The following is a 12,274-nucleotide window of genomic DNA, read 5'->3' as shown; positions in this document are numbered from 1 at the left end:
GACTGGCCACTCCTCAGGCCTTCTCATGAGAGAGGCCCAGAAGTCAGGCCCCTTAAACCTTCTGCCTGGCTTCCTACTCCCTTCTGAAGATGAGCAAAAACTCTCTGAGTAAACATTTTAAAAATATCAAACAAAAATCTCCAATGAATCCTCATTTATTCACTTATTCATTCAAGAAATATTTCTTGAAGGCCACAATGTCCTCAGCAATATTCTATATAGTGTGTATACGATAATAAAACCCAACCAACCACCCACCCACCCACCCACCCACCCAAACCAGGCCAAAACATCTTCCCTCATGAAGCTTACATCCAGAAGGAGGCAAGCAATAAACAAAATAAAGGAAGGCAGAGAAAGGGGTAGTGAGTTTGGGGGAAGGACTCAAGTTAAAATAGTGTGATAGGCAGGGCCCCACTGCGGTGGGGTTTGAGCAGAGAGAGAAGGAGGTTAAAGAGTGAACCACAAGGGTACCAGGAGGAAGAGCACTTAATGACCCCACTGTCTCTATGGGTCCAGGGTTAGGCTGAGAAGTTCAGGTGCAAATCCTGATACATGCTCCTCTTATGCAGTGGGCTTTTGTGCCCATCCCTGAGCGCATCTGTCATAGACCCCACTTAGATGGAGAGTTCTCTAAGGAATCCCCCCTCTTTAAATGAGTTGTCTTCAGTTGCTTTACTTGGCCTGTGATAGGCAGTCCCAGCTTTATGCTGCTGTGGTCTCCCCAATAGTTACCTGTGTACTCCCCGACAGCCCCCTCCCCCCACACATACAAAGCTACTCTGCAGGCTGTCAGAAAAATCCCAACTACTCCTCGGATGGTTCTGCACAGAGAAGACCAAAGCCAACTGGGGAAGTCCTTTCTCTAAATGTAGGCACAGCATTCACATAGATTCTTCTGTGTTAAGAGCAGGTTTTAATTAGACCTGAGTTTATGGGATGTCTTCTTCAATCCAGGTTGTGCAAAGGGCATTGAAAAGTAATCAATAAACCACACAAGAGTTTGGAACCAGGGGAAAAAATCAATTGAGTTAACCTCAAGACTGTTATTGGCTATTTTGGCTGCATTTGTGAGTATCGGGATATCCCAGCCAGGATGGTCAAAAGGAAGGTCAGCCTTCAGCATTTTGTTAAGGCTCCCATGTCTCAAGGGGACTGAGGAGAGACGGGCACCAGGGGAATCTTTAAAAAGACAGCCCATGGCCGTGTCTAGCTCTTTGTAACTGATAAAAATTTACTTAACTTGGGGGCAGGGAATGCATTCTTCAGCAGCCCACAAAGCCTAAAATCAAGAATTTTTAACATTACATGATTCAAACAATAAAGTCAAATGACAAAAAAATAGAAATGGAAAAATATTAGCAATACAGTCACATTTCTTTATCTCAGAAATGATTCATGTAAGTCAAGATGAGGAACTCAGGAAAGGAAAGGGTGTAAACATGATTGTACAGAAAACTGAACACAGGACAACATGGTTAACTTCACTCATGATTATAGAAATATAGATGAGATGTCAATTCTTCGTGAGCAGATAAATGGGAATGAAAAATCTGGTCAATATCCATGCTGTGAGCAACCTGCCACTCCCAAACCTGTTTCTGGAAGTGTCAATGGTCTGGTTTTTTTGAGGATAATCTGAAAACATCTATTAAAATTGGAAGTACATCCCTCTTGGTCCAATAATTTTATTACTGGGAACTTACTGTAGAGATATACTCACAAAAGTACACTAGACATGTTTTTTATTCATGTTTTCTATTTTGTTTTTTGTTTTTGTTTTTTATTCATTTCAGCATTGTTTGTGACAACAAAAAACTAACAAAGACAAAATATCTGTATGGCAGACTGGTTGAGTAAATAATACAACCATACAGTGTAATAATGTAATAATATAGCCATACAACATAGTACTGTAATAATATAGCCATACAACATAATACTGTAATAATACATCCACACAATGTAGTATTATGCAGACATTTAAACAGAGAAAGCAAAAGACCAGGAATTGGGGTAATAAAGATGATTAATCCCATGATTCCTAAATCCAAAATATATAGGAATACACTTGGTATAAATAAAAGGGAGATTGAATAAATTCACTTATGTGCATTTGTGTAGGTATTTCTTTGGTGGTAATAGCATACTTTTCCTTTTCTTCCTTGAAGGCTACAAACAATATAATTGATGGTGGTCCCTTGGGAAGTGACTTAACGGTTTGGGGGGGGGGGGGCTTTATGTTTAGGCTTTTACCTGGTTGGCCTTTAAGTGCTTGGAGGCATGATCACAAGCAAAGCTCCAAGGCCCTGATCCTGGCAGCAGATGCAGGAAGACATGGTCTCTCATCCAAAAGCTGAGAACAGGTGCAGTGAGACATCAAAGGACAGACAAAGCCAGGCTGGGTTGACATTGGAGGTCACGGTGAAGCTGCAAGACCAACAGAAGTGACCTCCAATTGGAAGCACAGGGCTCAGACACTCGTCTGCCCAGGGGCCAGTCAGGTTAGAGTTAGGGGAGCTTTACCTGATCCTAGAAGGGAGACAGACTGCTCAGAGTGCTTGCTCACAGGTGTCTGGGTGTGAGGTGGCTATATGAGGGCCCTGACCTGGTAGTGGAGTCATGGTTTCCTGGTTTCCTCCAGGAATCCAAGTCTGGCCCGAGTCCTGAAGGAGGGAACAAAATTGGGGAGGCAAAGGGATGGGGCTAGAAAGACATTAGGTAAAGGGAACATCATGTATGATGGTCTGAGACGGGGACTGGAAGGTGAGCCCATGTGGTTGGAGCAGATACAGAGGAGGTAGCCACAATTTAGGCAGAGCGCTCTCCTATGGGACTTGGGGGTAATGGGCTGGGTTTCCTTTTTATCCCAAGAGCGCTGAGAAACTATTGAAGGGTGTTAATATCTAGATAGGATTTCTTAGTTGGTAGTGAGAGGAGGGGGATGAAGAAGTTAAAAGGCTTTGGTGAAATTCATGTGAGTGATGGTGACAGTGGGGAGAACAGAGCTGGTGTTAACGTGGAATAGACGTTTGTGGGTGCTTCTTGTGCTCTCTGCTTCAAAAGGCCCACACCAGTTGGCACAACTTCCATTCTGAGCTGCCTAGCAATGAGGTGGTGGGGATGGGGGCCAAAAGTGGGAAAAAATGAAAAAGATCTGAACACCAGTCATGGGAGCTCCAGACTCCATGAGACATTGTCTGCAGCTCACATTTCCACCCAGGAGTGGGGTACATTATTTCCATGCATCAGCATCAGACCTTACTATTGGCCAGCTACTACAGTAAGACCTGTTGTGTCCTGGGGGAATTCATCGACTTTCTAGATATTGACTCCATAGTGATGCCCCCCTCTTCAGCATCATTCTTACTCTTCACTCATCGTTAGGGACAGGACCATCTCTTAGCAAAGTTGTGAATTAGGAGATGCCGAGGCCCAGGCCTTTTCAAGGTTCTCTCCTGACTTAAGTACCTCATCTCCTGTAGGCTTCATACATGGACAAGAGGTACCTCAGACAGGCCATAAAAGGCTGAAAATCTGCATGGGCAGCAAGCCTTTGAATATACATGGGTACAATTGTGATTGATGAAATAGAAAGTTTCTTCCATGCTCTACTGAATTCAATATAATTCTTGGTCATTATGCATTTTCTTAATAGATCTTAAAAATTTAACCTGCTATTGTGGGTGGGGAGAGGGAGGGGAAGTGTGTGGATTTAGTTTAAAAAGAGGGTTATTTTACTTGGGAACTACTAGTCTAGGGCAGAAGATCTGGCATAGTAGGCTGATGTGTTATTAATTCAATAAATAGTTTTTGCATGCCTACTATGTGCAAGGCACCATTCCAAGGCCTGGAGATACTCATGAATGAATAGACACAGTTCCTGGCCCCCAAAAGGTATGGTCTGTGGGGAGATAGACACCAGTAAACAGGTAGTTAGTGACCGGACCATGGGAGAAAAGCCGATCTTAGGTAAAGATAAGCAGTTTGGTTGGAGATAACTCGAGTGTTAGGACTTAGGATCATGATGTGCCTCCTTCCTCAGGGCCATGCATTTTGAAAGAGGAGCCTCTGGAGGGGTAAACACTAACACCAAGGACTTAATTTCTACTGGTGGGATTTCAGGAAATATTTGGGCAGAAAGCCGTTTAAATAGCTGGATTGGAAGACAAATTATAACCTCTTCTAAAATAATAAAACACGTATGCATGTTAAAAACCAATATCATCAGTATGTTAACCCCTTGAAGTTTGACATTGATTTACAGGCTGTGTCTGTGATAATTCTAATACTCTCAGGATGTCAGAAGAATACATATTGAGTCTGCAAAGGTGCTGCTGTTTGCTGGCCATTAGCACCAGTTGTTGGAATTCGGGCCTGTGCAGTGGAGAAAGCCCAATGAGAATGTTGCCGAGAATAGAAATAGAAACCAACACATAACAACATGAAAAATTTGGGACCCGACTGACTGGCAAGAGATGGCATGTGGAGATGAACCCTCGCCCAGAGGTGGAGGGGTAACAGGCCGATGGGCTCAGCAGGCAGGCTGGCTTATAGAAGCACACGCCGAGGCTGGAAAGGAAGGGGGAAATGGAAGAGAGGCCAGTATAGTTGGCACCAAAGGCTCGTCCTTACTTTCCTAGACTATCAAGATCCTTTAGAAAATATTGAGATCAGTCTGATCTCAAGGCACGTGTTTCTGAGGGGAGCTCCTCTGGGTGTCGCCAAGTTTGGTTTGGTTGGGAAATAAGGAAAGCTTCCAGATCTTCCACTAATCTTCTGTGCCTGTACTCATGCGTTGGGTCAGGGTCATAGCAAACGTTAAGGTGAAAGAGAACGGTTCAACCACTCTCTTTGGCTGAACCAAGTTGCCAAAAGATCCATTTCCATGAAATTCCTACGACCTTCTAACGAGGCATCTGATCTCAGTGGGGTTTGGCTCTGGATGATGGCGACTTTGCTCTGTGATGAGCTCCCCCACGTGCTGGGCCCCCGTTTGGGTAAAACTGAAAGTGGTTGACTTAACCCCCTGAACCTCTGACTCTGGGGTTTTCTGACTCAGTTTCTCCTTAGCAAGCATATTTGGTTTCCTGCCTTCTGCTTCCTGGCCTCCTTTTCTCCTCTTCTCCCCCCTGAATGCCAGTCACTAGAGCGGCTGTGGGTTCCAGCTCAGTCCGTGGAGAGCGCTTATCACAGACCAAGAGGCACCAGGATCCCACAACAGACACTTCGGTCATGTCCTGCAGGGAAGACAGAGTGTGTCGCCTCCTGTCCCTAGGAGAGGCCAACAGCATAATGCAGGGAAGGGGGACACCTTCCCTGACACTTCACACAGGTCTCTAAGCCCCAAAGAAGTGCGGTAAACTTCGGTCAAAGATTGCCTGATGCTGCGCAACGGTGGCCGCCAGCCTTGTCCCCAGAAAGCTAAGGGGTGGTGGGGGGGGGGGGGGGGGCTCACTTTCCAGGGTCCTTGTTCTTTTCCTTCCCTGGTTTTAAAGACAGTAAGTCACTGGCACGTCCTACTATAAGCTGCCTGTCCTTGTTAGAAGCCGGTGACGCATGACTAGCAAGTTTATTTGCATGGAAGTAACATGTGCTTTCCCTTTGCTGGTGCCAACGCCCCTTTCTCTTTGGCATGCACCCATGTGTTGGTGATGGCCCCCTCTTCACTACTTTGTTCCTTGCTTTTGCTAAATGGATGGAAGCTGTGTCCTCGCCTGTAACGTGGGCAAGGACACAGCTCACCATGCCTTCCGGCAGCCTGTGAACACAGAGGCTGGGGGACCTGTGGGGTGTGGGCGCTATGTCTGGGAAGAAGAGGACAGTCCCACCATCCCAGTTGCTTGGGCCTCAGCGGGGACCAAGAAGACCCAGCGAGCTTTCCCTGCCCCGCATGGTAAGGCACAGAACAGGTGAAGGCGTGGGGCCCAGGAGTGCCCAGAGCGGGGCTGGGGGCTTGGACCTACCAGCCAGGACCACCAGGAGATGAGGCGCCCCCCTCTGGCAGGGCCCCCAGGACAGAGGACCTGGGGTGAAGCTGAACACCACTCCCATGACAGTGTCATGCATCACCCCCACAGACCTCCATGGTCTCCCTTGTGGGAGTGGAGGCCAAGGACCCCTTCCTGCTGACGAGCCACCAGCAAATGAGAGGACTCGCTGCCTGGCTTCTCCTCCTGACCCCACAGAGGGAGGGAGAGGAGAGATCTCAGAACTGGGCCACACTGGTGGGGTGTGGGAATCGTTAAAGGAGTCGGGGCGGGCTAAGGGCAGGCTCCCCCACCAGGCACTCGGCCCTCCATTGCCAAGTGACTTGACTTGGTGAGGCTCGGCGAGCCCACCTGAGCCTCCCTGGGCCTGCGTGTGTTCGGAAGCCCGAAATACCCAGCCGCAGAGGCAGCTCGTGGCGGTGACCTTTAGAACACCCTGTTTCCAGCTGCGTGCGACCAGGTGACTAAGAGCTGGAGACGTCGTGCTGAATATTTTTAGCCTCCCTCCCTTGTCACAGGTGCGTGCGTGTGTCACGGGAATGACAGACTGCGCTCAGGGGAGAGCAAGATCTTTCCAGAACCTCCTTCCTTCGCTGATGTATTTCCTACCTTGGCTCCTGGGAAGCCTCTCCGTGATGGTGCAGGAAGCGGCCCTTTCCGAGAGTGCGTCACCTGGGACCGGGCCGCTCCTGCCTCGGGTCCCTGAAGGAAAAGCAGTTTCCACTCACCTGGCGCAGCCATCTCTGCCCCGCGAGCGTTTTAAATTCCAGCCCCTTCCCCAGCCCGTTTGTTTGTTTTCCTTTAGAGCTGCTTGTGGTGGGAAGTCGTCCTTTTGATTTCAGTGGCCTCAGACCCCGGAGGCTTTGGCTGGGAGGCTGCCTGGGCCTCCTGCACAGGTGACAGGTGAGGCGGTGTGACAGTGTGACAGTGCTGACACCTCCACGCTTCCCTCTGCGGCCAGGAGACACGCTCGGAGGAGCCACGTCAGGTAGAATCGGGGCCCATGACTCCTCGAAAGCTGTGCTCTTGAGCATGCTTCTCAGTTTTGGCTGCATAATTGGATTCCCGTGAGGAGAGCTTAAAACTATGAATGTCTGGACCGCAGTCCCAGAGACTCTGTTTTTTCTTTTGTTTGTTTGTTTTTAATATATTTCTTTTATTGATTTTAGAGAGGGAGAGGGAGAGAGAGATAGAAACATCAATGATGAGAGAGAATCATTGATCAGCTGCCTCCTGCATGCCTTATACTGGGGATCAGGCCAGAAACCCAGGCATGTGCCCTGACCGGGAATGGAACCGTGACCTCCTGGTTCCTAGGTCAACGCTCACCCACTGAGCCGCCGGCTGGGCCCAGAGGCTCTGTTAATTGGCTGGGGGTGAAGGAACACTCAGAGCCACTTCTGAAGGGAAGAGGGAGCAAAGAGGGAGACACCATGAGGGATTCTTATGGGAGCCCCTTGAAGGAAGGAACAGGTCCTGCCATTGGTTTGTCCCCAGGTTCTGCCCATCACTGGGCTCATAGAAGATGCTCCTGGAAGAATAAATAAAAGGCAGGATGGATGATTGAGACGTTGAACTGGAAAGTTTTGAAGACAAATGATAAGAGGCCAAATAGGAGGGTAGGAGAATCCAGCCCCCTGGGCGGTGGTTGTGGTGGGTTAGCGGGCTGGTGTAGCCCCACCGTGTGCTAATGGGGTCATTTGGGCAAGAAGCCTTCCTTCTCTGAGCCTTAGATCCTCATCTGTAAAGCAAGGGGCTTGGAGCAAACATTTTGCTAATGTTCCCTCACTGTTTTTAAAATCCTCCCGGGAGATGGTTGCTATGCCTACCCCTGGCATTTGGCCACTTTTCTAGCCTCGTATGTGAGTCCAGTGCTTTGGAAATTGGCTTCAGCTGGAGAGCAGTTGTCCTCGAGCAAGAACACTGGGCCACCAAGAAAGGGTTGCTTAGTGACAGTTTGCACAGCAATGACAGACACCCAGTGTGAGGGGAGGAGGCAGAATGTTCCACAACATTCTCTTGCACCCACGATAATTCTGTGGTGGTAGATGAGGTGGGGAGGGGGTCATTTTCTCTTTGACGAGGGCTGTGGGAGTGCTGATAGAAGCATGGAAACCGAAGCCAGCTGCTGAGACTTACAAATCAAAGTTGACTTTCCCCCTGACCCCCTCCTCCCAGGATTGCCCAACTCTCTCCAAACACTGCGGACGGCAGTTCGTGTGGAGATGAAGACAGCCTCTCTGTTGACTTTATTTCCAAACCCTGCCTTTTGGAATTGACACAGAACAGGGCAAGCCGCTGGACAGGCTTGACCATCCGGTCAGCCAACTCCAACCCAGTTCCTGCTCCATCTGCTCAAACAGAAGCTACTGAAGAGACCTCAATAACACAGATAAAAAGTAGAGCAACATGGGCTTTGGACCCCAAGGCCAACAGGCTTATCTCGAACCGGTCAACTTTTCTCTGTGGCTTCCAGTCCCCGGTGGGGGGGGGCGGGGGGGAGGGGAAGAGACCAAAGCTCCCCTCCTTCCTGCTCTGCACAGGTCCCTGTGGGTGGGGGCAGAGGCCGTGATCGGCACCTTCCTTAGCACTCCAGGTACCCAAAGCCCCAGGTCTGCTGTGGCCGCAGGTGGAGGGAGGCTCTGGTTTGGGAGGGAAGCCTAGGGCCAATGGAAAGGCAGCATTTGGGTTCAAGCACAAACTCTGAAAGCAGAACACCTGGTCTACCTCTTACACGCTCTGTGACTTTGGATGACTTTTAAAAATCCTCTCAGTACCTTGATCTCCCCATCTGCAAAATGGGAACACGAATGCTCCTGCCTAGCTCATTAGATTTAGGGCACTAAATCAGTGGTTCTCAAACATCTGCCCGAGTACAGTACGAGTCTCCTGCAGAACTTATGTAAATGAAGTTTCTGGGGCTTCATTTCCTGAGAGGCGCTAGGTGAGGGCCCGGGCTTCTTGGTTTTCATCCCGTGTCCCCAGGTGGATCTGACGCAGGTGGTCAGCACTGCCTGGCCCCTGCGTGTGCCGCCTGGGCAGCAGGACTGGCTTCCCCTGGGACTGGCCCTGGTTGCCCCCTGGGGTGCTGGAATCTTTGCGGATGGCTTGTCTCCCTCTTCCTGACCCTTCGATCTTACAAGTTTCAGCTCCAGCGATAGCTCCTCCAGGAGAAATTCTTTACGGGACTTTTTGATGGACTTGGACCTCGGGGCAGGACGTATGCCCTTACCTGCCGTTCCAAAACCCACTTTTTATAGACGCGAGGCAATCTCATTCGGGGCAACACCTCATCTGATGGCAAAAACCTCACCTGAGCTGACATGTTATTTATAGTCTTTCTTTATTCCACTAAGTGTGACTATTAACATGCTTTGCTGTAGATATATGAATGGGTTCCATGATAGTGTGCTGCCTCAGACTCTACTGGCAGTGTGACATAGGTTTGAGATATGTAACATGGCATTTTTCTAAAATGAAAAAAAAATCTGCATTCCAAAATGCCCACCTTGGGCCAAGAGTCTGGGATTGTGGATCTGTAGCCCATTTTGCTCTGATGATCGGTTTTCCTGTCTTGTCACTCAATGAGAATCCTAGGGTCCAAGACCCTGGTTTTCATGTGGCATCCTCAGCATCCAGCACAATGCCCAGTGCAAATAACAATCAACCAGTGTTTCGTGAATGAATGAATGAATGAATGGATGCTTTCTTGTGGAGGAAACTACCTATCTTTCTCACTGTCTGGGACATTCCCTGCCACTCCCTGACATGTGCGGTAGGGTTTGCAGAATTACTAGTAATTTCCTATGGCTCTTTGGTGTCTCTTCCTTGAGACCAGGCTGTCCCTAAATTGGGGTGGGGAGGGGCTATGAAGGATATGCTTAAAAAGCTAGACTCTTCCACTCTTCATTTGAGCAGGGCTTTGAAAAAGAGAGCGCATTTCTGGGGCATTAGAATGTCTTTATAAAAGAGATTTCCAAAATTTGGGGGATGGGTTGAAGCCTTCACCCCCAAGATCCTCTTTCCCCGAGATAAAGCTCTACCCACGCAATATCAACAGCGGGGGATGCAATTCCCTCCTCTCCCAGGCTTGAAACAGCAAGGACTCCAGGGCAGGAGGCTGGGAAAGACACAGCTTCCAACCCAGCTGAGGAGGGGATGACAAGACACACAGAAACAGAGTTATGAGAGATTGAGCTCCCAATATACATGATTAATAGCCTCCAGGCTCTTGGGGTGTATCGTGACAACGATATTAGACAATTCAAGTCAAATATTAAACTAATCCAAGTTGCCTGTTACCACGTATAGAGGTTGCAAACTCAAATGCCTACATGGGCCAGGCAGATAAATGAGTGACGTGGGCCCAGTGTGACGGAGGGAGTGGAGGGGAGTGTGGCAAACTGGAAGGTTTGTGCCTCATCTAAAGAAGGCAGCCCCTATTCAGCTCCTGCTGATGGAAGCCAGGTCTTCTAAATTTTCAAGAGAAATTGCAAATCTTGATTTTAGGCAAAAATTTCTTATTAAAAAGTTCAAGGCAGGCCAAATAAAGTTCATGGGCCGTCAAGTTATGGCCCGCCGACCACCATCCTGCAACTTTTGTTTCCACATATCCTAGGTGATGCCCCCTTTTAAAAACTTAGGGAAGTTAATTTGAAAGTGCCTGAAAGTTCCCCATCATTGTGAGCTGGGACCATCCCAAGTGGAGGTGACTGTCATTTGCAACTTCTCAGCCCCACACCAAAAGGCAGGGCAGGCTCACCTCCTCTGGGACCACCTCCTGGTCCAAACACAGAGGCCTCTTCCCCTCGCCCCTGGTCGGCACCCACCGAGATCACCAAGCAGCAACCAGAAATCTTGTGCCAGGTGCCTCTTCTTAGACAGCCAGGCAGCCTCGAGCACCAGGCATGAGTGCAGAGGGCAGTCAGGGGGTGGGGGTTGCCAATAGCAGAGTGATCTGAGCAGAGGTTGGCTGGAGGCCGGCTCACAGAGGGTCGCGTGGCTGGGAAGTGGAGAGAAGGAAAGTGGCCAGAGGAAAATACTGCAGTTGTCCAGGCCAAGGGAGTTCTAGGAGCTAACTTTAGGGCTGGTGGCTTCAGTGTTCAACTTGCAGAGCAAGAAGGTGACTGGCCCAAGGTCACAGGGTCCTGGGGGTTCTTGGACCCTCAAGATAGGTATGACCATTGCTCTTTTTATGTCACCAGCAATAGGTGTTTCCCAATGCTGTGTCTCTCCAGCCCTCACAGCTAATATTTGTCTCCTGTCGATCCAGTCTCCAGCCGGTTACTTTTTAACTGGAGTCAGGGTTCAAAGGCCTGAGTTTTGTTTAAACACTCATTACATCGGGGAGGGCATGTCCCCCTGATAATCTCAACTGATGAATAAGCAAGGATCCTCTAAGTAAATACAGACTGTAGAGAAGGCATGGCGGGGGGAGGGGGGAGGAAGGAGGGCGGACAAGGGGGTAGTGACAGGAAGTGGGAAGACCCCACTGCCAAAACAGGTCTTAGACTTTGTAAGGAAGCTAAATTAAAAAACAAACCCAAAATCTAAACTTTCTGCCCACAAATAATATTAAATATAATATCTAGGACCCTTTATAACAGCAGTTCTCAACCTGTGGGTCGTGACCCCTTTGGGGGTTGAACGACCCTTTCACAGGGGTGGCCTAAGGCCATCGGAAAACACATACAGTGGGGCCTTGACTTACGAGTTTAATTGTTCTGAGACCGAGGGAGCTCGTTAACTAAATTACTCTATCAACTCAATGCAAAAAATCGGTGGAGAGAGAGCTGGTATCTCAAAAAACTCATTAGGCGGGACACTCATAAGTCAAGGCCCCACTGTATATAATTACATATTGTTTTTGTGATTAATCACTATGCTTTAATTATGTTCAATTTGTAACAATGAAAATACATCCTGCATATCAGATATTTACATTATGATTCATAACAGTAGCAAAATTACAGTCATGAAGTAGCAACGAAAATAATTTCATGGTTGGGGGTCACCACAACATGAGGAACTGTATTAAAGGGTCGTGACATTAGGAAGGTTGAGAACCACTGCTTTATAAGAATACAACAATGTCCATCAGTTAGTTCCTGGGGGTAGAGAACCCACCCCTCAGCCTGGTCCTTACTGCCCTTTAACTCTACGTGACAAAGACAGACTTGTACTGTGCTGGAGGCACCTGGAGAAAAGGAGGCCCTGGCTTGCAAGGTGGAGAGTCTGCCCCGCAGCAGAGGCGGGGTGCCCCCTGGGAGGCCCTGGGCTGGGGC

This window comes from Myotis yumanensis, unplaced genomic scaffold, assembly GCF_028538775.1.
Source record: "Myotis yumanensis isolate MYYU_CA2020_CCGP unplaced genomic scaffold, mMyoYum1.0.hap1 SCAF_7, whole genome shotgun sequence".
NCBI classification, from domain to species: Eukaryota; Metazoa; Chordata; class Mammalia; order Chiroptera; family Vespertilionidae; genus Myotis; species Myotis yumanensis.
The sequence above is the reverse complement of the archived record's forward strand: the minus strand, read 5'-3'. Positions refer to the sequence as shown.